We start from the raw sequence: 23,553 nt of genomic DNA, 5'->3' as shown, positions 1-23,553 counted from the left end.
AACTTTGCCTAGTTTGAATTTATTGACGGTTGATCATTGTGTTTCCCAGCTTCTCAGTGAAGGGATGGTTTTCCCTTTGTGATGGTGATTTGTTCTGTTGCTTGCTGTTCAGTCCCAATTTAACTCCTCAGACTTCTGATGAATTAGGTAAATTCATGGTAGAGAATTAAGTTAAGAGGAAAGATCACGGTCAGGATCATTTTGGAAGTCCTTGCAGACATGTCCTATATCCAAGTTCCCTCAATCCCTGCCCTACAGAACTGGCTTGATAGGACTCAGCTTCTGCCTGGCTTTTGGGGATGCATGTTTGTTTTAGGAACAACAAAGCCATCCATCTGCATCCTGACCCAGTGTAGACTGCCTCCTCTTGGTCAGAGATTATTCCCTGCAATGAGACGAACTCAGTCATGCCAAACACAGCCTGCCATATGGAACAGATTGTAGCTGCTGAACTACTCCACAGAGAGCAGATGTCAAATTCTCCGGCTCACCTTGATCCAGTTTTTCTGGTATCTGTAAGGACATTGAACACAGCTGACCACAAGATCCCAGCATTGGCCACAGAATTCAGTTTTAGTTCATTGGTTAAAGAAAGCTCTTTTTATTTTTTTAATATTCTTTAATTTTATTTTTTTAGTAAGCTCTGTTGGGCTAACATCATGATCTGGGATCATTGCCCTGTTACTAAAGTTAACATGTCCATGATTATTGCCTTAAATTTAAAGTATTTAAAAGCATTCTCATTGTTTTGTGTGTGTGTGAGTTGTCATCCCAATGTTATGATACCCATTTCAGTCTTTTAAAAACTACATGCATCTGCACAAGTGATTGTTAAGGTCCACATTAGCTTAGCAGGAGTGATGCAGGACCTTTGGGGTCCAGCCACTGACTGTGATGAGGTTGTTGCTTAAGTGTTGTGGACAGCACTGCAGGCGGACCGCCTCATTCCTGGCACAGATCCTCAAGGACACATGGTGTATATGGCAAAGAGCCTGATGCCTGCAGGCATGACTATGAACCCCAAACAATTGGAGGCAACAATAAATCTTGAATAATTACCTTTTGCGCTCAAGAGCATTCCATTGTTAAGAGATCCTTGGCTAAAAACATGGAAAGAGAACTATATATGGAACAAGAAACATATTTATATAATGATTTTAGTATTACCCACAAATGTTTTGTGTGTAAATCATCCCGTTAAGCCAGGTGTCATTATCATTCTCAAATCTGTCATCATTTGGAAGGATAGTGAACAGATGGATTTTGTCCCTTTCATTCTGAGACATGTTCCTTACCTTTCATTTTTAAACAAACATTTTCTAGGTGATGCCCTCTTTTGGATTTCTGTTAACAAATTAAAGATTTGCAGACTTTCATTAATAGCTGTTAGGGACATAGTCAAGGCATGTCACCATAAGAAGAAAAGAACCAGCACAAACATAGCAGAAACACATGAAGTTTCTGGCTATTTCTTCTGGCTGGAGGTGTTAGTCTTAGTCTTGACAAATAATGTCTTATACATATAAGAACATCTAATGAAGTTTCCTACTTTGTCATGGACACATTGAAGTCTGGCATTCATTGGAATTTATGTACATTTATGATAAAGATATAAGTCAAAACTAAGGCTTAAGGACTAGGGGCTCACATTACTTTTCTGATCATGAGGCTTGAAGGATCTATTTACAACTGTACAACTAAATTTGGACAATAAAAATACAGCAAATAATAATCATTTCTATGTCTTGACCCAAAGTTAATGTGTCAATAAATTTAAATATATGCTTCCAGTTTCTAAAAATATATATATTAAGTGAATTATAAAATCTGCCAACTTTGTAAATTATGTAGAAACACACATATGTCTATATTAGTGAGTCTTCATTTAAGAAATTCAATCACATCCCAAATTCTCGAAGGTAGTACTTGAGAATTAAAAAAATCACTCTTCTGTAAGAATGTAAAATAGGCGTTGTTCTCTCAAACATTGGTAAATACTGTGTTTCATTCCATCATTGGTAACCAAAACCATCTTTAATCGTCCTTTGGAAGAAGAATCTTCTTGATTGGCTACCCAACATTTAGAAACTAAAAATCGCATTGGGTATGACTGACAACTCAACATCATTTTGAGATAATTTTGACTGCGATGATTATTTTCATTTTGCACTAAATATTTTGCAGAGCTAACTAAAAGGGATTGTGAGGTCACTTAACAGTTTTTTTTTTTCCTCATGTGCTAAGTTTCCAGTAAATATGGACTAATACTTTAATATTTCTAGGGATCAAACTTATGAACTTATGTGTATTTCAAATGGAGAGGTGCCATTGTGTATAAGGTTTTGATATGATTTTTTAAATTGATAAATTGAAATTTTAAAGCAAAAGTAGACTTGAATACCCAAAAATAGTATAGAAAATAAAAAAGAATATGAAAACTTCATGGTAGACCATGGTTCACTAGAGAATTTTCCTCTATCACTCTAGGATGTAAGTCAATATTTTTAAGCATATGATTAGAATTGATACTTACTTAAATTTCTAAATGCAAGTAGAATTGCTGGTGCTTTAATTCATAAATCTAGCAATGTCTCCATAAAAAAATTTGAGCTCAATCTGGTCCCATCATATGTAAATTGTCATTTTTTTTTGTTAGTTACCTAGAATTAGCATCACGTTTTATTTGATTCTCTACAATGTTAATTGCAGGATCAGTAATATTTAATTATTCAAAAATAATTTGGATGATATTCAAATAATTTGAATATCATGGTTTTGCACTCTCTTCTATCAGTCTTATTCTCATAACAGTAAGACAGAAAGATGATCTTCTTTGTTGTTTTCTGTCAGTAGAAGATAACTTGCCTTTGAACACAAATGGTGATTATAGCGCATCATTTAAAAAATGCTGATCATAGATTTTTCCGTACAGCTCTTGATATGCTTGTGGCTTCTTCATGGGTTATAACAATAATTACAATATTAAGACACTAAAAAGATTTCAAGTCAAGAACTGTTTGCCACTTGCTGTAGCATGAAAAAAAGTAGATTTTCCAACTTATGTTCCTTTCATTACTGTACTTGCCTTGTGAAGGTTTTTTTTTTTAAATCTCAATAATTGTAATAACAAATACATCCTTGAATATTCACAATTTTTTATTATCCATATGCCTAAGTGCTTCATAATATTCCAGACATGTCTGGCTATATTTATTAAGGTCTCAATTCTGCTCCTTATAAACATGTCAGTAACATGTTTCCATAGTGGATATCTGAGACCTACAGATTAAGTCATTGCCTACTAGCAATAGATATGTCTACTTCTTTACCTGCTACTTGGTCTGGTATGAGACATCTTGAGAGCCTCACCTGTACAACACCCCTTTCTTTTTCTCTAATAAGGATATTCATCCCATGAAACAATACCCATCATCAACAGTTTCTAGTAACATGGGATAGAAACACAGTGCCTCAAGCCATGCAGTAAGGATAGTCTTTTTTTTTTTTTTTAGCTTTTTAGTCTTGTAGCATATGGAAGTTCAGGGGTTGAATTGAAGCTGTAGCTGCCAGCCTATACCACAGCCAGAGCAACGTTGGATCCAAGCCGCATCTGCGACCTACAACACAGCTCATAGCAATGCCAGATCCTTAACCCACTGAGCAAGGCAAGGCCAGGGATCAAACTCACATCCTCATGGATACTAGTTGGGTTTGTACTAGTACTACTGAGCCCTGAAGGAACTCCAGGAAATTCATTTCCACATCAAAGCAGCTCACTCTCAGGAAATGAGAGAAAATCACCATTTTCCTGAGGCTCTTGTCTCCATGGGTTCAATTGCTAGCTTGGCTGATCCATGTTTGATCTGTTTCTGTATCCATGCTTCTTTGGGAATGCCTGCCAACAAATGTCATTTTGAAGGTGAAGAGAAGAACTTTCAGAAAATATGTTTGCTCACGCGGGGGCTGTTCTGTCCTTCCACTGGTGCCGTAAGCTTTCATAGGGGACTCTTTGTTGCTCATATCATCCTAATTAGTGGAGATCATTCTCCTCTTATTCACAGGGGACTCTTTCTTGCTCTTATCATCCTAAAGAGTATACATCATCCTCTTCTTACAGAGAAATGTATGTAGAAATAATCATGAAATCTCCCACATTCAGTCATCCCCCAATGCTGAGTGCTGGTAGAAAGTATTGAACCTGAAGTACACGATTAATACTTGATTTTATCAGCTGTGTGACCATAGGATGTCACTAAATGCCTTGAGGCTTTTTTTCTGTAACTGCACACCTGTCCTACCAATTAACCAGGCTTAGAACCCAATGAGATAATGCATGTGAACATGTTTTAGAGACTGAGAAGTACTATAAAACTGGAAATAAGGAAAGTATCACGGTAGCAGACAGGGCTAAGATGCAGCGGTGGATTTCAGTCTAGGTCTCAGAGACTGTGATATCCTCTAACTTTAGTGTGAAAAATGGAGGCAAAGTTGGGGGTTGCAGCCATATTTTGCAACCAAGAAGCAACTTAAATAAGAGAGTAATCTATTCTTCTAGAAAAGACAGGGCACAGACTATTTGAACTTTAAAATTGGAACTCCCAGGAATAGCTGCAAACCTTCCTTTGGATAATACTCTATATATTATTTTCATGCTTTCTATCTAATTAAAAGCGAAATGCCTTGGGGCACATTTGCATGTTGCATTTTTTTTCTTAGTAAGAGAACTCCTCAAGCATCAAAATACACGTGGGGATAAGAGAACTTTTTTGTTTGTTTGTTTAAAAGTGAGAGTATCTTTCAGATATAAAAACTGGTCAGTATTAACTAAAAGATTTTTTCTTTCAAAATTTGAGATGACTAGCATTTTATCTTTATTCATGAATTTCCATGAAGAGTCAATCAGCTTCACTGCACCTTCTGTATTTTTATGAGTGGAAAAGAGTGCCAGTCTCATTTTTGTGAAATAGTTCTGTCAATTCTTATATAGTTTATGGCAATGTTTCATATTTAACTTGATAGATATAATTTTATGTTGAATTTGAACCATAATATTAGTTTTTTCAAACAGAAAGTGTTAGGAAATTGTAAAAATCCACTATTTACTTAAAATACACATACTTATATATAAAATAAGTATCTACAAGTGTGTGTGTATGTATATATATTTGTCTTATCTATTAACAGAATTCAGGAAAAGGTATTCATGGTCAGCTGAATTTATTTCTGAAATTAAAGAACGTAGCCACCAATAGCTGTGTCTTCATCTTAATATTGGTAATTACAGTTTTGGACTTAACGTGTTGCAGCAAACCTACAGCTGTAACTAAATCTTTTGTCTGTATTCACTACTTATGTGTTCTATCTGGAGCTGCCAAGATAATCTTGGAAGTAAAATCCAACTGGCAGTAGGCAGGAGAGGGAGAAGGTAGGGTATCAGGTAGGAGGTTTTTAATGGCTGGACATGGAAATAGGTTGTTATCACTACTAGATACTTTCAGAAGTTCATGGAAATTTCTCTGACTGTAACTTCAATTCTCTCTCAAATGGAAATAAATGACATACCTGTGACAGTTATGATAATTACTGTTTGAAGAACATCTAGCTCACAGTAGCCACTGAATAGTGATGATGCTTATTGTTGCTATTGTCTGCCAAGTACTCCTGGCCCATTTTCAGTATCTGCAGAACAGGAGGACCTGGTTAATGTCTTCTCTGACTGGGCATTGCATGGGCCATGCTGGTAGCTACATATTTGAGTGTCATTCTATCAAGTGAGTATTATATAAAGTAACCTAAATGCAGTGTACAAAAGTGTGATTAAGAGGTTTATAGTCATTAACCTAACTTCTCAAGGAAATTTTAATGTCAGGTATTTATTACCATGTAGACTTTTAAATGTAAAATGATAGATGGTCTAGGGACCTCGGAAATTCCCTCAAACTTGAGCTTCTACTCTTTCTTCTCTGTGATGTGGCATATGTTCTAACTTAAAAATCCTGGATTTTGGTTCTTCCAGGATCATTAGGCCATTCTTAAGGTCCTCCTTTCATTTTAGGACAGAGAAATGTGATCACATGATCTCTTGTAGTGGTGTAACATGTCTCTTTACTACAGGGCATATAGAATTGTTCAGCTTCGTTCTTTTATATCTAAATTGTTTTTTGTTTTTTTTTTTTTTAGCTTAACTGTTTTAAGTTTTAATGTCTCTCTGCAAACAGAATATGTTGGTCTAATCTGTAGACTTCAGCCTACAGATACAGTCTTTTTAAAATTAACCCTGACACAAGAGATTACATATAATTGGGTCATTGTATATGGATACTTTAGGTATAAATAGAGGGCATAGTAAATTAAAAAAAAATTAGAATTTTTCTAGCAGATTTGTAACCTACTTGAAGGACTTGGTTGATTTAAAATTTGGTTTATCTACCACTGAAATGGTTGCTTATTTGAAGTTCTTTATTGAATGAGGAAAAAAGTTCTTTTCCTTCTACACGAAATAATAGCAATTTTTTATTTAATAAGCTTAGACAAGTGAAATTCTTCCTATTTAAAATGTACCCTTTAAAATCTTCCTATCTAAAATGTGATTAAAAATAATATTCTGGATAGAGTTCCCTTTTGCATCAGTTAACACAGACTATCAATCCCTCCCCACCCACTTGCAAGCTCAATGTCAACATGCATAAATCCTTCAGACAAAACTAGATTACTGGATTCCTAGTAGAATTAACTTTTATTGAGGCAATTTAGCATGGAAAGAAATACATGTAAAGTGGATCTTTTATCATCTTTAACAACTTGAAAATTTCCCTTTGATTTTATCAGCAGATTTGTTGCAACTAAGAGTCACATTGCAGTTATAGGGTTGAGCATGCAGTCAGTGGTCATAAATAAGTTTCATCATTAAGAAAACAATTCAGTGTTCACACCCTGCTGATGGTTTCTGGTATTTCCTATCACAGGTTTGCATATGATACAACTGACCACCACATACCAGCTTCTGGATGCCAACACTATTTTCAGCTGTTTTAGTGTACCAATAATTTTAAGTCTTAGAGCCCTATAATGCAGGTAATATGTGTTATAGCCAAGAGCTCAATATGATTGTAGATATGAATACAATACTGTTTCTCAGGATTTTCTAGAAACCTCTTGTCCAGAAAGTCTCTGTGAGACCTTTCTTTTTGGGATCTTTTCTAAGTCTTAACTGGGTTAAAAATCCCTCCCATTATGACTAGTACACTGTATTGTGAGTTCCCACTTGACCACTCCATCTCTCTCACAAAAACCTAAACTTCTAGATGGTAGGGACTATACCTTATTCCAGATGACTCAGTCATTAGTTACATTTGTAGAACTTATAAATCTGTGATGATGGCTAATGCAGTAGTGCACAGAAAAATCTCCCAGTAGAGGGCCAAGCACAGTGCACCCAATGGAGTGATGAAGCAGATTTTGGGGTGCTGATGCATGTCTGATAGTGGGTTTGATTATGGGAACATGTGGGATGTCTGAATTTGAGATAGTGGGATGGTACCATGGCAGTGACGAAAAGATCTACAACAGGGCCATGAGAATGGATGGGTAAGTGCAGTGTCCTCCAGTGTGAAGAGGCCAAGAAGTTGATACATCAGGGTGTGTGTGAAATGTGATAGCTCTGCAGACATTTCAGTATCCAGGAAGGAAACAAGGGCACCAGGAGCGATAAAAACATCCTAGAATGTTCAGCCATGAAAGCGATAGGAATGATATATGGAGGGGTATTTCTAAGTAGAGTGCTATGTTTAGGAAGCAATGTAGGGAAGGTACCCTTGCTGGACCTCTAGAATAAGCCAAAGGAGGCTGTAGGAGGGAAAAGAAAATCCACAGAAAACCAGCTACTGTTTGAGAGGGTTCCAAAAGGGAGTCGTAGGACCAGAACAGCCCTACCAATGCTTACAGTCAATGTCGGAGAATCCTGAGGATTTAGTAGATGGATGGGTGGGTGGGTGAGGGGGGTGAATGATGAAAACAATGACAAGTCAATGAATGCCTGGAGAAAGAAATGAAAAAAGCAAATGGGGAAATTGTCAGATCCACATGATTATCTTTTATGTGGGATGTGCCCTTGTATTGTTTTTCCATTCCTTACATTGTGTCTGTCTCCAAATTACAGAGTCATAACCAGCTCAAGCCCATCTGAGATCTGTTCTTACATACCTACATTCTAGGATGTTTCAGCAATCAATTAATAATACTTTGCATGTGGCAAACTAAGAGAGGGTTGTCAGAATTCCTCAGGCTTTTAAAATGCCAGCTCTGTGAAAGCTGTGAAAACTGCCTCAGATATGTTTACTGTGCTGAGCTTTGTTAATCGGTTCTAAAGATGAATCACAGTACAGCGCAGATACCAAAATTTATTGCCTTTATCTAATTTCTTTGTAATACAGTAGCAAAAAAAGCCAACCATTGACTTTTAATATGTAATCTCAACAATGAAACTGCTATATATACTGATATCATTTACATTTTTGTCAAATAACCAATGCTATTCAGCATAATAAGTAGTTTCTAAAATATGCACTAGATGCTTATCTATTGTGATGAGAATATAATTATAAATAAGATGATGCATCTGACTCAAGAAACTTAAGAGTCTAGTGAGGAGAGACATCCAAATAGACATTTAATTTCAAATGTTAAACTGCAAGGTTTTATACATATAGTTTTGATGAGAAGAGTACAACAGTGGGCAACAGAGTAAAACAGATTTGGAAGCTGAAAGAATAGGTTCAAATACATATTTACTTCTCTGTTATGGTTTGAATTGTGTTCCCCTAAAATATACATATTTTGAAGTCCTAACCCCTCGTCATATGAACAGGATGTTATCTGGAAATAGGTCTTTACAGAGGTAATTAAAATGAGGTTATTAGGATGTGTATGAATCCAATAGGGCTGATGTCCTTCTAAAAAGGGGAAATTCTGATGTGTGGACAGACAGACGCAGAGAAAGACAGAGTCTACCTACCAACAAACACCAGAGACTCAGGCAAAACACCAGCAGCTAGAAGAAGCGAACTGAGCAGTATGGCCCCGCTGACACCTTGATTTTCGATTTCTAGCCTCCATGACTATAAGACAATACGTTTATTTTTCAGCCACCAAGTCTGTGGTACTTCTCATGGCAGGCCTAGAAAACAAGTATATTTTCTATAAGATTTTGAGAAACTCAGATAACCTCCTTGAATGTGCTAACTTTCCTGCAAAATGGAAACAGTGTTGCATAGTACCAAGCAACACAGGGTCATATTAAGACATCCTGTATGTGAGACATCTGGTATACAACTGGTGCTTAATAAATGGAAATTGTCACTATGATATTTTTAAAATAGGATCTTTTCAGAGCTTTGAGTATCCTGATGCCAAAAACATTTATTTTCTATTTTCTTTATGAAGTGTGATTATGTATCAACTTTAAGTGCTACAAATAGTCACTTTATAAGCTATTTATAATTGAAAATTAATCCAAGACTCTAAAAGCATTCTTTTATTTTTCACTTTCATTAAGCAGCCATTCTCCTCTGCTTAAGGGTATTTCTATTGAGAAGAAATAGTATGCCAAAAATGCATAATTAGCACCAAAATTATTACACTATTTTTTTTTATCACAACAGTAACAAAGCCTTAGTAATGCTGCAGCAGTATTTAATTTGCTATGCATGTTTTAAAAGGAAGGAGAATAAATGGGAAAATCATATTAATGCTCACGTTTCAATAGAAATTCCATTAACCTTGTTTTTAGGCCATAGAAGTTTAGCACTTTGCTTGTGCCCATTTGCATTCATGCTGGGAGTGAAAAACCTCACAATACCATGATTTCTGATCACCTTCACTCCTCCTAAAAACTCACTGAGACCAAGGACTGGTATGCATAAATCGTTTAGGATATCCAGGATAGTAAAGATACTGGAGGATTTTTTAAATTCTTCCAGGATATAGACAAAAAGGAATTTTCTGGAGTTCCTGAGTGACTCAGCAAGCTAAGGATTTGCTGTTGTTCCTGCAGTGTCTCAGGTCACCATTGTGGTGTGGGTTTTTGATCCCCAGGAACTTCTGCATGCTGTGGGTGTAGCCAAAAAATAATTTAAGTATTTATGCATTTCAGATTTATTAAAACCCTTAGCTCAATTAAAAAAAGAGCTATGGCAACTCTCACACATAAATGCTGATTCAAAATTTATAAATATTAATGTAGAATTTAGGAGTAAATTAAAAGATGAATGTATAAAATGTAAAAGATCATTTCCATATTATAATGGATTCAGTATTAGAAAATTCAATATAAGATTACAGAAAATCATATTAATTTACATTAAAATTATTTCAAGTGATAAAAATAATATATATAATTTAGCATTCATTTCTGATTTTTATAAACCATCAAATAGGATGCTTTTTTAAAAAATGTATCATTTTAATGGACTAATTACAAAGCATTCCAATTATAGACACATATATTGCTTTCACTACTATGTAATATTCATAGAAATGTAAATTAAGGGAACCAATAAGAAAGTAAGAGGTAGAAATAAAATAAGAAAAACAATTCTCATTGGAAGCTTAAAATTCATAATGGTAGGAGAATGTTTTTCACATTTTTCCCCCATTTTCAGATAATTGATGCACAAGACTGTACAGGTTTAAGGTGTAGAACATAATGACTTGACTGCAGGAGAATTTATATTATGGTAATTGGCAAGTGCTAAAAATCAGAGACTCCCCTCACCAGAGAGAAACAGTTACCAGTGACCATTATGCCTCAACACCTGTATGTCCTACAGGTGCCTCAGATGCCAAAGTCTATAAAAAAATAGTCCTTCCCAGGCTGGCCATATTGCATCACCCATGGCTTGTTTCACTCTTATGATTATCACCTTCCACCCAGACCCTTGATGTAGCATCTGCTTTTTCTGATGTCCCACTGATCCCCCTCAGAACCATGTATCAATTTCTCTCCTCCAGTTTCTTTCGCCTGTGCAGTGGCTTCTCTGGGAGTCTCCCTGCTGCCCTGCCTTACTGCTGAGAACATTCCACTAGGTGCTCTCACAAGAGTTTCCAAGACAAATCCTCTCCCATCACTTGACTGCCCTCAACCTCCTGTAACCCTTCATAGAATATGTCCTCGAACATGAAGCATGCTCCAGTGTGACACCAGCCCTCATGCCTGCATCATCTGCTGCTGCTGGGGGACACCCAGGTCTGCCATCACTAGCCTTGGAAGGCTTACTTGGACCCTTGATAATCTCCCACACTCCCCAAGCTTTGTCACAGAGCTGTCTTTGTGTCCTGTACTCACTTTTAACCCTTCCAGACTGTTTAGGTCTCCCCAGACCTACCTGGAGATTCTAGCTGCTCTGTAGCATAGTTTTGCTTTTCTTATGTTTGCAGTGTTCTTTTCCCCCATCCTTTTTTACACCTAGTATCATTTCACCTGTAGGTCAAGGCCTGGTTCAACTAAATAATCAGTGAATTTCTCTTGACTAGGAAGCATCATCACTCCTTCCTCTGTGCTCTTGCTCAGTTTCATACTTTATGGTTGTTCTTCCTGGTGATTTTAAGTTTCTTTATGGTAGGAGAACATTGCTTTTCTCTTCTTCCTTACTCAGCCATTCAGTTAGTTCCTAAGAGTGTGTTACAGATAGTAAATACTGCATAGACAGAGGAAGAAAGGAGGTATGTAGTGTTCAATATTTTAAACCGTGATGGAATTTTGACAAGTTGAGAGCAGAGTAGAGTACCGAATTCTGGGAACTTCTGTTGGAGGCAAGAAGACTGACTTATGGAAAACATATTATTGGCAGCAGAGAAGGAGACACAAAGGATAACTCTCAGGAGTTAGGATTCAAATAAGACAGCCACTGACAGACACAATACAGTTGACTCACCAGCTCTACAGAGCGCTGTAAGAATGAGAACACCATTATATCACAGAAATGTATACAAGTAGTTCTGCAATGTCAACTTGGGTCATTGGGAAAAGATTAAATTATGTTGAAGGCCCCCTTAAGAAGTTAACAAAACCAAAAAAAAAAAAAAAAATTCAAACTTTCTAAAAAAAAAAATTGTTGCTAAATGTCCCCAAGTATAAAAAACAAAAATCATAAAAGCAAATTACAAAACCCCTCTGCTACCCTGAGCTTTGCATTTTCTTAAGATTTCATTTTTATTATAGATGTCAAAAATAACTTTTAGCAACATATATTAGCAATCTATTTTGAAAAATACAAATATATAATTGATTATTAATAATATATATTTAGTAACATGATAATAGACCCAAAAAATTCCAGGCACTATGCTAGGCATGTCACATATGTAAAATAAAATTTATTGACATTCTACATACCAGAACAATCTTTTTTTTTTCCTGCTTTTTAGGACCGCACTCACAGCATATGGAGGTTTCCAGGCTAGGGGTTTAATCAGAGCTGCAGCAACTGGCCACAGCCACGGCAATGCAAGATCTGAGCTGTGTCTTTGACCTACATCATAGCTCACTTCAACACTGGATCCCTAACCCACTGAATGAGGCCAAGGATTGAACCTGTAACCTTATGGTTCCTAGTCAGATTCATTTCCGCTGCTCCACAACAGGAACTCCCCATGCTAGAACAATCTTTTTTTTTTTTTTTTTTTGTCTTTTTGCCTTTTCTAGGGCCACTTCTCTCGGTATATGGAGGTTCCTAGGCTAGAGGTCCAGTCGGAGCTGTAGCTGCTGTCCTGCACCAGAGCGCCAGCAATTCGGGATCCGAGCTGTGTCTGTGACCTACACCACAGCTCACGGCAATGCCTGATCCTTAACCCACTGAGCAAGGCCAAGGATTGAACCTGCAACCTCATGGTTCCTAGTCAGATTCGTTAACCACTGCACCACGACAGGAATTCCTAGAACAATCTAAATAAGCATATTGAACAAGTCTAGATCAATAGTGTAAATGAAATGAACATTAACTACTTCTCATATTTTAAAGTGTTGACTAAATATCCAAATGTTAGGATTTAACATACTCTGTGACTTTTGTTTTTATTGAAATGGATCCAGTTTCTCCTTTCTGCCTCCTAGAATGTCTCTGCTCCCATTGTCACCTAGTCCAGGCTGCTATTAGCAAAGTAGCAGGGGTCAGGTAGCTTACAAACAAAAAGCATTTTTTCCCCACAGTTCTGGAAGCTGGAAGTCCAAGATCATGGTGCCAACAGATTCCATGTTTGGTGAGAGCCACCTTCTTCACTGTTTTTCTCTGTGCCATCACACAGTGGAAGGAGCTGGGAGCTCTTTGGGACCCCTTTTGTAGGGACACTAATCCCATCATGGGGGCTCCACCCTCATGACCTAATCACTTCCCAAAGGCCCCACCTTTTAGCACCAACACCTTGGAGTCTAGTCTTTCAGTGTAAGAATTGGTGTGGGCTCAAAGATTCAGTCCATAGCAGCCAACATATCTCCACGTTCCAGAGAGATAATAGATGGCCCCTTTGATAATATATAGCATAGATTACTTATCTTGGCATCATTTCCCAAAATGACATAAATAATTTTAAGAGAAATTACTTTCTTTGACAATAAAGAATTTCTTGTTACTATAAGTGCATGCATTTATCTTTCAATAATCATACATTTCATGAATATATGTTACAACAAAAATACATTACAAGTATTTGTCCATGTTTTCTTAAATACTTTGAGGACTGAAAGCATCTTGGGCATCCACTTAGCCTAGGAACTCTGATTCTAGATGAAGTATACTGTGTTGGACCAAGTCCAAATTTATCTGTTCAGATGCCATCTAATAGGTGACTCACTGACATCCAGGCTCCTGTCATAGTCCATAGTCTCAAAACTATTAATGTGGTAAATTCCAGAAACTGCTAAAATGTTGTTGTACATCTTTTTGATGTCCAAGTATCACTTTTTTCCTATGTTGATAACTGAATTATTTCATTTTTTTTTTTGCCATGATAATTGTGCTTTAGAAACCACATACTTATTGCAGCCATTAAAAAATTGCAGAAGGTATTTACATCTGGTTTTTGCAGTGTAAACATACAGGTCTAACAATACTAACAGTGAACACATTCATTATGATGTAAGAAGCTGGCAATTAATGGTAGAAGCAAGCCTCACAAGGCCAAAATTAATAAACTAACATGCACAATGTAACCTGAGGAGTGGGAGGTAGTTTGTTCTTTTTCTTTCCCGGGAACTTAAAAGCAGATAGTTTATTATCTTTAATTTAACCCCTTAATTTTTAGTACTGGAAAAGTGAAAGTTTCTGTTCCTCACTATCATTGATTTTTCAGGTCAGAAAATAGAAGAGTGAGATTATGGTTTATATTTTGAGTTAATAAAGACAATGTATAATTAAGTTGATATTTTATTGGCATAATGTATGCAGAGGGAGAAGTCTGAGTTGAGAAATGCAAAAGAAAAAGTATTAACTTTCTAATGATAGACAAATTTCTTTCAAATTATTGTAACAAATCTATACCATTTCCCTTGTGGCTCTGTCCTTTCTCTGCTCTTTGAAAGTAATGACAAATTCTAGTTTTGCTTTTTAAAATGTTTACATATAAATGCTCTGAGTATTTTTTCTATAAAAAATGCCATTGGAATCTTGATAGGCATAACATTAAATCTATAGATGATTTTTGGTGGTACTGACATTTAACAATATTCCTCATTCTATAAACATTGTATACCTTTCCATTTATTTGTGTCTTCTTTGACTTCTTTCAGTAAACTACTCTGGTAGTTTCCAGAGTAGAGATCTTTCACCTTCTTAGTTAAACTTATTCCTATAAGTATATTGTTGTTTTCGATTCTGTAATAAATAGGTCAATTGATATTTTTCGGAGAAATCATTGTTAGTTTATAGAAACACTAATGATTTTTGTATGTTAACTTATATCCTTAGGCTTTAGTGAATTCATTGACTAGATCTAACAGGCATTTGGTTGAATCTTTAGGACTTTATGTACGTACAAACATATCTTTAAATACAATTTTATTTCTTCCTTTCTAATTCTGATACCTTTTATTTTGTTATCTTGCCTGATTGCTCTGGCTAAGACTTCTAGTGAGATGTTGAATAGGAGTCTTGAGAATGGACACACGTGTGTTGCTCTTAATCTTAGAGGATAAGCTTTTTCAACCTTTCACAACTGAGGACGATGTTGTCTGTAGGCTTATCATATATGACCTTTGTTATGATGAGATATGTTGCTTCTCTGCCTAATTTAAGAATTTTTATCATGGAGGGAATGTGAATTTTTTCAAATGCTCTCTGCATTCCCATGTTTATAGAAACATTGCTTACAGTAGCTAAGATACACAAATAACATATATCCATTGACAAGTGAATGGATAAAGAATCTGTAGTATATGTAAATATATGCAATGAAATATTATTCAGACATAAAAAATGAGGAAAGCTTACATTCCATTTGCAGAATATGGATGCCCCTTGATGGCATTATGCTAAGTGAAATAAGTCAGAGAGAGAAAGACAAATACAGTATGATATTACTTACATGTGGAATCTAAAAACAAATAAAAACAAAAAAACTAGATTATAGGAAAGAGACATCAGACGTGTAGTTACCTGAGGTGGAGGGTAAGGGAGGGAAAATTGTCAGAAGGTGGTCAAAAGATACAAACTCCAGTTACAAGAGAAATAAGTGCTAGAGGTGTGTATAAAACATTGTAACTATATCTGACAGTGCTGTATGCTACTGGAAAATTGTTAAGAGTATATCCTAAGAGTTCTCATCAAACAGATAATTTTTTTTTCTTTTTATGGTACCCTTATGAGAAGATGGATGCTAGCTGAACCTAATGAGGTCATCATTTCATGATGTATGTAAATCACATCCTTATGCTGTATGCTTGAAATGTATAGAGTGATGTATGTCAATTATTTCTCTTTAAAACTGGTGGGGGGGGCATTTAAGAATTAATGGCCATGTAAGGACAGTGTTTTCCATTACTCTATTTTTACACTAATATAACATGATGTATTTTACTATAGTATACTATACTATATACTATACTATATAGATATGCATGTGTATATTTTTAAAGGAAGAGGGAACTCCATGGGGTCCTTTGATCCATCTCCATGCTCCTTGACTCAGTGGAAACACTAGCAGCCTCCTGTGGAAATAAGTAGGAGAGGTGCAGCCTTTTCTCTAACAATACAAGAGTTAGCCAGATATGTTCTTTCTGTCCTTCATTCAAAACCATGGTCTGACATATGCTTCTTTTTCCCTTTGATGGCAATATTAGCATTTAGTGGAACCCTAAAAATCACCATCCCCCTTCTGATGGCCATTTCTTGGTTATCAATATAGGCAATGTACTTTGTTTTCAGCTACTGAAATGTACTACTAAGAAAGTTTGTCACATCCTTTCAAGTAATTTAAAGGAAGCTCAACTTTAAAAAGTTATTACCTACTATGAATGAAAGCCAGAGGCACTTGAGAATGTTAAACATTTGTTAGATACACTTTAACTTGTTCTCTTTGTTTGTTAATATTCTTCAAAGATGGAGCACTCTTATTTCAGAGAAGCTCCAGTTAATAGTTCCTAGGTATGTCTCCTCTTTTAAATTATGAGCAATCACTTTAAAATCTAGATTCAGTCTTTTACTCTCACAGAAGGTGCATTTTAAGGATCTTTGTCCTCAAATTTCCAAAGGGATGCCATTTCTTACATTTCAGTAAAGGGCATAAGCTGTTTTTGTATTTTTAAGGAACTAGAAAGGCAGAATGTTTAGCGCAGTGACAACCACAAGTTCATAATGTGAAAACTGCTTGTATTAGCATCTACTCAACACACAAAGTCTTTCATTTTGTAAAAGGGACAGGAGTGGATACATTGCACAGTGGATCTCTCATTGTACAGGGAAGCAGGGGTTCCTGAGGGCCAGTTCCTGTCAGTACATGTGGTTGATCTTGGAGAGACAAGCCATGAGTGGGAGCTTGAAGCAATATCTTAAATCTCAGCTCAGGAATTGAACCTGGGCAGCCTGAGTGAAAAACCAGGAAGCTTAGCCTCTGGACTAGCTAGAGGATGGAAGCAGAATTGCCCCATTCTTGCCCCTTGTTGAAAGCAAGAATATTTCAAGGAGTCAAAGACTGTAAAAACAGGTATAGAGTTTATTGTTAGAAACAGTACACGTGGGAGAGCACACAGGAAGTAGTTTACTTATCTAACGCACACCCAAAGGAGTGAGGGTGTGGGTGTCCCCCTGAATGAGGAGTGCTCCAGAGAGGTGATTTAAACCACTTATATGGGGCAGATCTTCCTGGTCTTTGTCTTCCCTTGGCAAATTATCTTGTATCTTTCACATCTGACCAGATCCAGAGCCCTCCCCTGATCTGCATGAGCATCTTTTAGCCAAGATGGATTGCAAAGCAAAGCATGGTGGAAGGGTTATTTAGACTTATTATAACCTGGCACCCCCTCCCTTTCTGACCCAGAGGGATCTCTCTGAGCATGTGTAGTTGAGGTCTCTCTGACCCTGAGGATAGAGAGTACATCACCTCTTGTTCTTTTGCCCAAGCAGGGCTCAACCCTCTCTTTTGATTCTGTCATTACTATTGTTTAACAAGTTCACAGAAGACAAGTACCAGTTATTTGCCATATGCCTGTTGCTATTTCTGTCTTGAAGTATAGATAGGTGGCTGGTTGTAAATGTTTGTCCCTGAGCCTACCCATCTCCTGTTCCAGGAAATATAAATAAGAGGCTAAGTTGTACCTATCTCTTACCTGAAGTGTAAATAAGAGGCTGGTTGCAAATGTCTATCCTGGAGCTCATCTACCTGCTGCCTCAAGGTCATGTTGGATGAGTACTTGTAAGTAAAGCTCATTTCTTCTTTCGTAAATCTGGAAAGATTCTTTATCAAAGGGAATTTTCTTAGGACTTTAGCCACTTGGAATAAAGAAAAAAATGCATACATAAGAACTTGCTAACCCTTTGAAAACTGTCAGTGTTAGAATTACCCACATCGTTTTATTTTTCTAGGGAAAGTGAGCAAAAGAATATTAAGCTCTCTTCAAACTGTGCTTCAGTCTTGAGTACTGATTTTAGAGTAGCACAAAAGACAGACTGAGAACTCATTTTTGTAAAAGATATTAGCCTTGAGATGAAATATAGGGGTTTGTTGGTTCTCCACTGTGGGCAGAAAAATTGAAAGAAGAAGAGAGAATACTTCATCCATTGGTCTTCATAGGATGCTGTGTCTTAAAATTGAAATGGATGATTTGTGGAATTAAATTTTTATTTTATTTTATAATTTTATTTTATTTTATTTTATTTTATTTTATTTTATTTTATTTTATTTTTTTTTTTACGGCATATGGAAGATCCCCAGGTCAGAGATTGAATCCAAGCTGCAGCTGCAATCTATACCACACCTGGGGGCAATGCCAGAACCTTTAATCCACTGTGCCAGGCTGGGGATCAAACCCATGCTTCTGCAGTGACCCAAGCCACTGCAGTCAGATTGTTAACCCACTGTACCTCAGCAGAAACTCCTAAAGTATTTTAAAAGTTAATTAAAATTTAATTCCCCAATCTTTTTTTTTTTTTTTGGTCTTTTTAGGGCCACACCCATGGCATATGGAGGTTCCCAGGCTAGGGGTCTAATGGGAGCTGTAGCTGCCAGCCTACACTACAGTCACAGCAACTTGGGATCCCAGCCAAGTCTTTGACCTACACCACAGCTCATGGTAATGCCAAATCCTTAACCCACTGAGTGAGGCCAGGGATGGAACCTGCATCCTTATGGATGCTAGTCGGATTTGTCAACCACTGATTCATGACAGGAACTCCTCTAATTCAGCAATTTTCTAACGAACATCTGTAGCATTAATTTTCAGGTGTTCTGGTATAGAGACCCATCTTATGTAGTGCAATTCATGCAAAGGACTCCTCATTTATTTAATCATCAAGCAGAATTTATTGTTCTTACATAAAATCCTGTGCCAGGTACAGGATAAACAAAGTTGAAAACCTTGCCATAGTACTGCAGCAAGACAGACCTGTATGTAAGACAGCTGCAATACAATGTCATCTTGGACAAGCCTCTAAGAGACAGTGGGAAATGCAAATCTCTCTGTCTCTTTCACAGGCACTTTGATGTAGGGCATGTGGTGTGATGGTATTTAATTTGAATGCAGGTACATTTTTTAAAAAGGGACTTCAGTAATGTGTTTTAATGTTACAATCCACCGGAAGAGAATAGTTTTCATCCAAAAGTTCTAGAGCAAACCATAAAACAAAATACCAAAAAAAGCATGACTCCCAAGAAATCCTGTAAAATTGCCAAGTTACCATTTGTTTTCTAAAAAAGGGGAGTTCCCGTCGTGGCGCAGTGGTTAACGAATCCGACTAGGAACCATGAGGTTGCGGGTTTGGTCCATGCCATTGCTTATAACGATCTGGCGTTGCCATGAGCTGCGGTGTAGGTTGCAAGACACGGCTCGGATCCCGAGTTGCTGTGGCTCTGGCGTAGGCAGGTGGCTACAGCTCCGATTCGACCCCTAGCCTGGGATCCTCCATATGCCGCAGGAGCGGCCCAAGAAATAGCAAAAAAGACAAAAAAAAATAAATAAATAAATAAATAAATAAATAAAAATAAATAAAAGAAATAAAAAAGGAGCTAGGTGTGATTTTGATTATTAAAACAGTAAATTGCATATTTATGAATAGAAGTATGATGGAGCATATGGTTTAAGATGTGATACTGATGTCAAAAGAGTAGGGTAAGTATAAATTTATGGGATAGGTATTTTAACTTTTATATATAAACTAGTTTCATTTTCATTTGAGAATAATTAATGTAAAGACTAAAGATTATTTGAGGAATGTGTCTTACTACAACTACATTTTTCAAAACTTGCATAATTTTAAGAGAATATGGGAGCAGGGGAAATCATTTTGAGATTAAGGTCTTTGCAATGTGAGTTTTTAACATTGTAAATCAACACTTTGTAAAAGAAGTCTGTATTCAACAAGTGACTAAAAAGCAATGACACCAATATTCACTATTTGTTTAATTGATCTTTAGTTTTTTCATATTTAAATCTTCCCAAACGTTCATTTTGTCATTATATATAGTCAACATCCATTTCCCTCTCAACTTTGCATCACTCCTTGTTTGTGCTTCTTGCTGGAAACAGTTTTCTTCTCACCCAGGTTCCATGGATATTTCTTTATTATCTTTTTAATCTGAAATTGTCTATTTAAAAAAAAGTTTAGTTGTTTATTGAAGTGTAATTGATTGGCAATGTTTAAGTGTACAGCAAATGATTCCCCTATATATACATATATGTGTTCCTGTGTGTGTATGTATATATATATATATATATATATATATATATAAATGTGTGTGTATATATGTGTATGTGTGTGTGTGTATGTATTCTTTTCAGATTCTTTTCCATTAAAGGTTATGATAAGATACTGAGTATAGTTCCCTGTGCTCTACAGTAGGTCCTTGTTGGTTACCTATTTTATATATAGTAATGTATATCTGTGAATCCCGAATTTCAAATTTATCCCTCCTTGGATAACTGTAAGTTTGTTTTCTATGTCTATGAGTTTATATCTGTTCTGTTAATATGGTTATTTTGATCAATTTTTAGATCTCATGTAAAGGCAATATGATATGATATTTGTCTTTCTCTGTCTGACTTCACTTAGTAGGATAATCTGTAGGTCCACCCATATTGCAGCAAATGGCATTTCATTCTTTTTCCACTGTGAGTATTCCACCGTGTGTGTGTGTGTGTGTGTATACTACATCTTTATTCATTCATCTGTTGATAGACATTTAGGTTGTTTTTCATGTCTTTGGTATTAGAAACAGTGCTAAAATGAATATGGGTTGTATGTATCTCTTCAAATTAGAGTTATCGTCTTTTCTGGATATATGCCCAGGAGTGGGATTGCTGGATCATATGATCGTTCTATATTTAGTTGTCTAAAGTACCTCCATACTGTTTTCAATAGTTCTTGTATTAGTTTACATCCCCACCAATAGTACAGGAAGGTTCTCTCTTCTCTCCCTTTTCATTGTTTTAAAGGTATTTTAAAAATGTGTAGAATTTTATGTTGGCAGTCATTGTGTTCCATAAAGGTATTATCCATTTCCTTTTGCTACAATTTTGCAAAATTAGCTATCAGTTTCATTGTTGTTCATTTAACATTCTTTTTCCTATGATTGATTTTAAGGCCTTCCCTTGGAATTTGATTTTCTCTGTATGTATTCTGCCGTTTCACTTCTTTTCCTTGATATTTTAATAAATTGTGGAATATTATCTGCTGTTACCTCTTCAAATATTACTCTTCTCTATTTTTATCTTTTTCCTTACGTAAATTTTTTTATTTAATATAGTTCCCCATATCCTAAATGTTTTGGACAGTTCTTCATTTTCCTTATTTTTATCTATTTCAAATATTTTGTACTGATATTTCTTCTACTTCTCTAACCCTCCCTTCAGCTTTGCCTAATTTGCTATTAACTTAATTTTTCATTTCAATTATTGCCTTTTTCAATTGTAGAATTTAATTTGACTTTTAAAATAGATGCCAATCATACTGAATATTCTTTATTATATCTTCTATCTTGAACATGTTAAGCACAGCTATTTTAAAATCAGCTTTTGATAACTTCAGTATCTCAGTTTCCCATGAATCTCTTTCTAATGCATCTTTTACTCTATATCTTTGATCATTTGGTCTTTTCCTGTGATATGCTGGAGATAAATATTTTTGATCCTAAGAGCCTCTGTAGGAAATACTGGAGGGATAATTTGAGGTCCTGGTTGAAGTTAGATTTTTCGAGAGAGGATTTTCTTTATCTTCTGGCTGGCAGTTTGACCATGGCAGGTCTTCTTTATCCAGTCTAAATTTGAGCTCATCAAAACTTTGCGGGTTCTGGTCTTTTTCTAGGTGCATCCTTATTGGGGCTTAGCTCTTCTGGAACCTACCTGCCAGAGCCTGAACTTGACTTTGCAACTTAGTAGTTGCGTGATATTAGGGGACATCCATAGCTTATAGTACCTCCATTTTCTGACCTGTAAAATGGGTGAAATAATACCTGTAAACTAGGGTTACATTAAGGGTTAAAGCAGTACCTGGTGCATAATCAGAGCCATATAAGTGATACATTTTGAGAAACTAAGTATTGTTTCCCTACCCACCCTCTCCTCGCTATTCACTCACACAAGAAAACTCAAAAACCAACGTGTGTATATGTTATTACTGTGATAGGATGGGTTACAAGGAGACGGCCATACATGATGACTACCATATGATCTAGCAATCCCACTCTTGAGCATATATCCGGGCAAAGCTTTCCTTGTAAAGGGTACATGCACCTGTATGTTCATTGCAGCACTATTCATGGTAGCCAAGACATGGAAACAACCTAAATGTCCATTGACAGATGAAGAAGATGTGGTATATATACACAACAGAACACTACTCAGCCATAAAAAGAACAAAATAATGCCATTTGCAGCAACATGGATGGAACTAGAGACCTCATACTAAGTGAAGTAGGTCAGAAAGAGAAAAACAAATACCACATTATATCACTTATGTCTGGAATCTAATAGATGGCACAAATAAACCTTTCCACAGAAAAGAAACTCATGGACTTGGAGAATAGACTTATGGTTACCAAGGGGGAGGGGTGGGACTGGGAAGGACTGAGAATCTGGGGATAATAGATGCAAACTATTGCATTTGGAATGGATAAGCAATGAGGTCCTGCTGTATAGTACTGGGAATTATATCTAGTCACTTGTGATGGAGCATGATGGAGGATAATGTGAGAAAAAGAATGTATATATGTATGTATAACTGGGTCACTTTTCTGTACAGTATAAAACTGACAGAACACTGTAAACCAACTACAATGCAAAAATAAAAATCATTAAAATTTAAAACAAGGTATACTTTTATAAATACAAACATAAAAGACATGTAATAGAGCCAAACAACTAGAGTTTTAGAACTACTTATATGGTTGGCAAATGTATGCAATTTAGGATAATTTATACACTCAGAAAAAAATTTAATTGAGAATTGGATCCGAGAGTTGGGCAGAAACACAAAACAAACCTAAGCCAAAATTAGATAGAAGGTTGGGAATTCAGATGGGGATCCTCCAGAAGGTTTTCCCACATGGTTGTCCTTAAAACACTAGATTGAGTATGATCCCTTTCAGGAAGACCTCCCTTATTCTCTCAGAGCCACCTCACATTTCCGTCTTAAATCTTTCTCTACTTGATTTATCTTACGCCCTTTAAATTTTTTTAAGTAGTTTTTCCTGTGTGTTTTATCCTTTCTGATTTTTGTCATCTGTTTGAATGGAAATCTACAAATCCCTTTTGTTGTCTAACATTTGTACATAGTAAAAATTTATAAATATATATTTCAGTGTAATAAAAAGATGCTATTTTAGAAGGTTAATTATTATAATTATATAGATTGATTT

General features: G+C 36.1%; 1 protein-coding gene across 1 annotated transcript in view; it reads left to right on the top strand.

Annotated features, from left to right (window-relative positions):
• CSMD1 (CUB and Sushi multiple domains 1) overlaps positions 1-23,553 on the top strand; it is a 1,882,041-nt gene that overhangs the window by 386,715 nt on the left and 1,471,773 nt on the right.

This window comes from Sus scrofa, chromosome 15 (assembly GCF_000003025.6).
Source record: "Sus scrofa isolate TJ Tabasco breed Duroc chromosome 15, Sscrofa11.1, whole genome shotgun sequence".
NCBI lineage: Eukaryota > Metazoa > Chordata > Mammalia > Artiodactyla > Suidae > Sus > Sus scrofa.
This window is presented reverse-complemented; position numbering and strand designations above follow the sequence as displayed.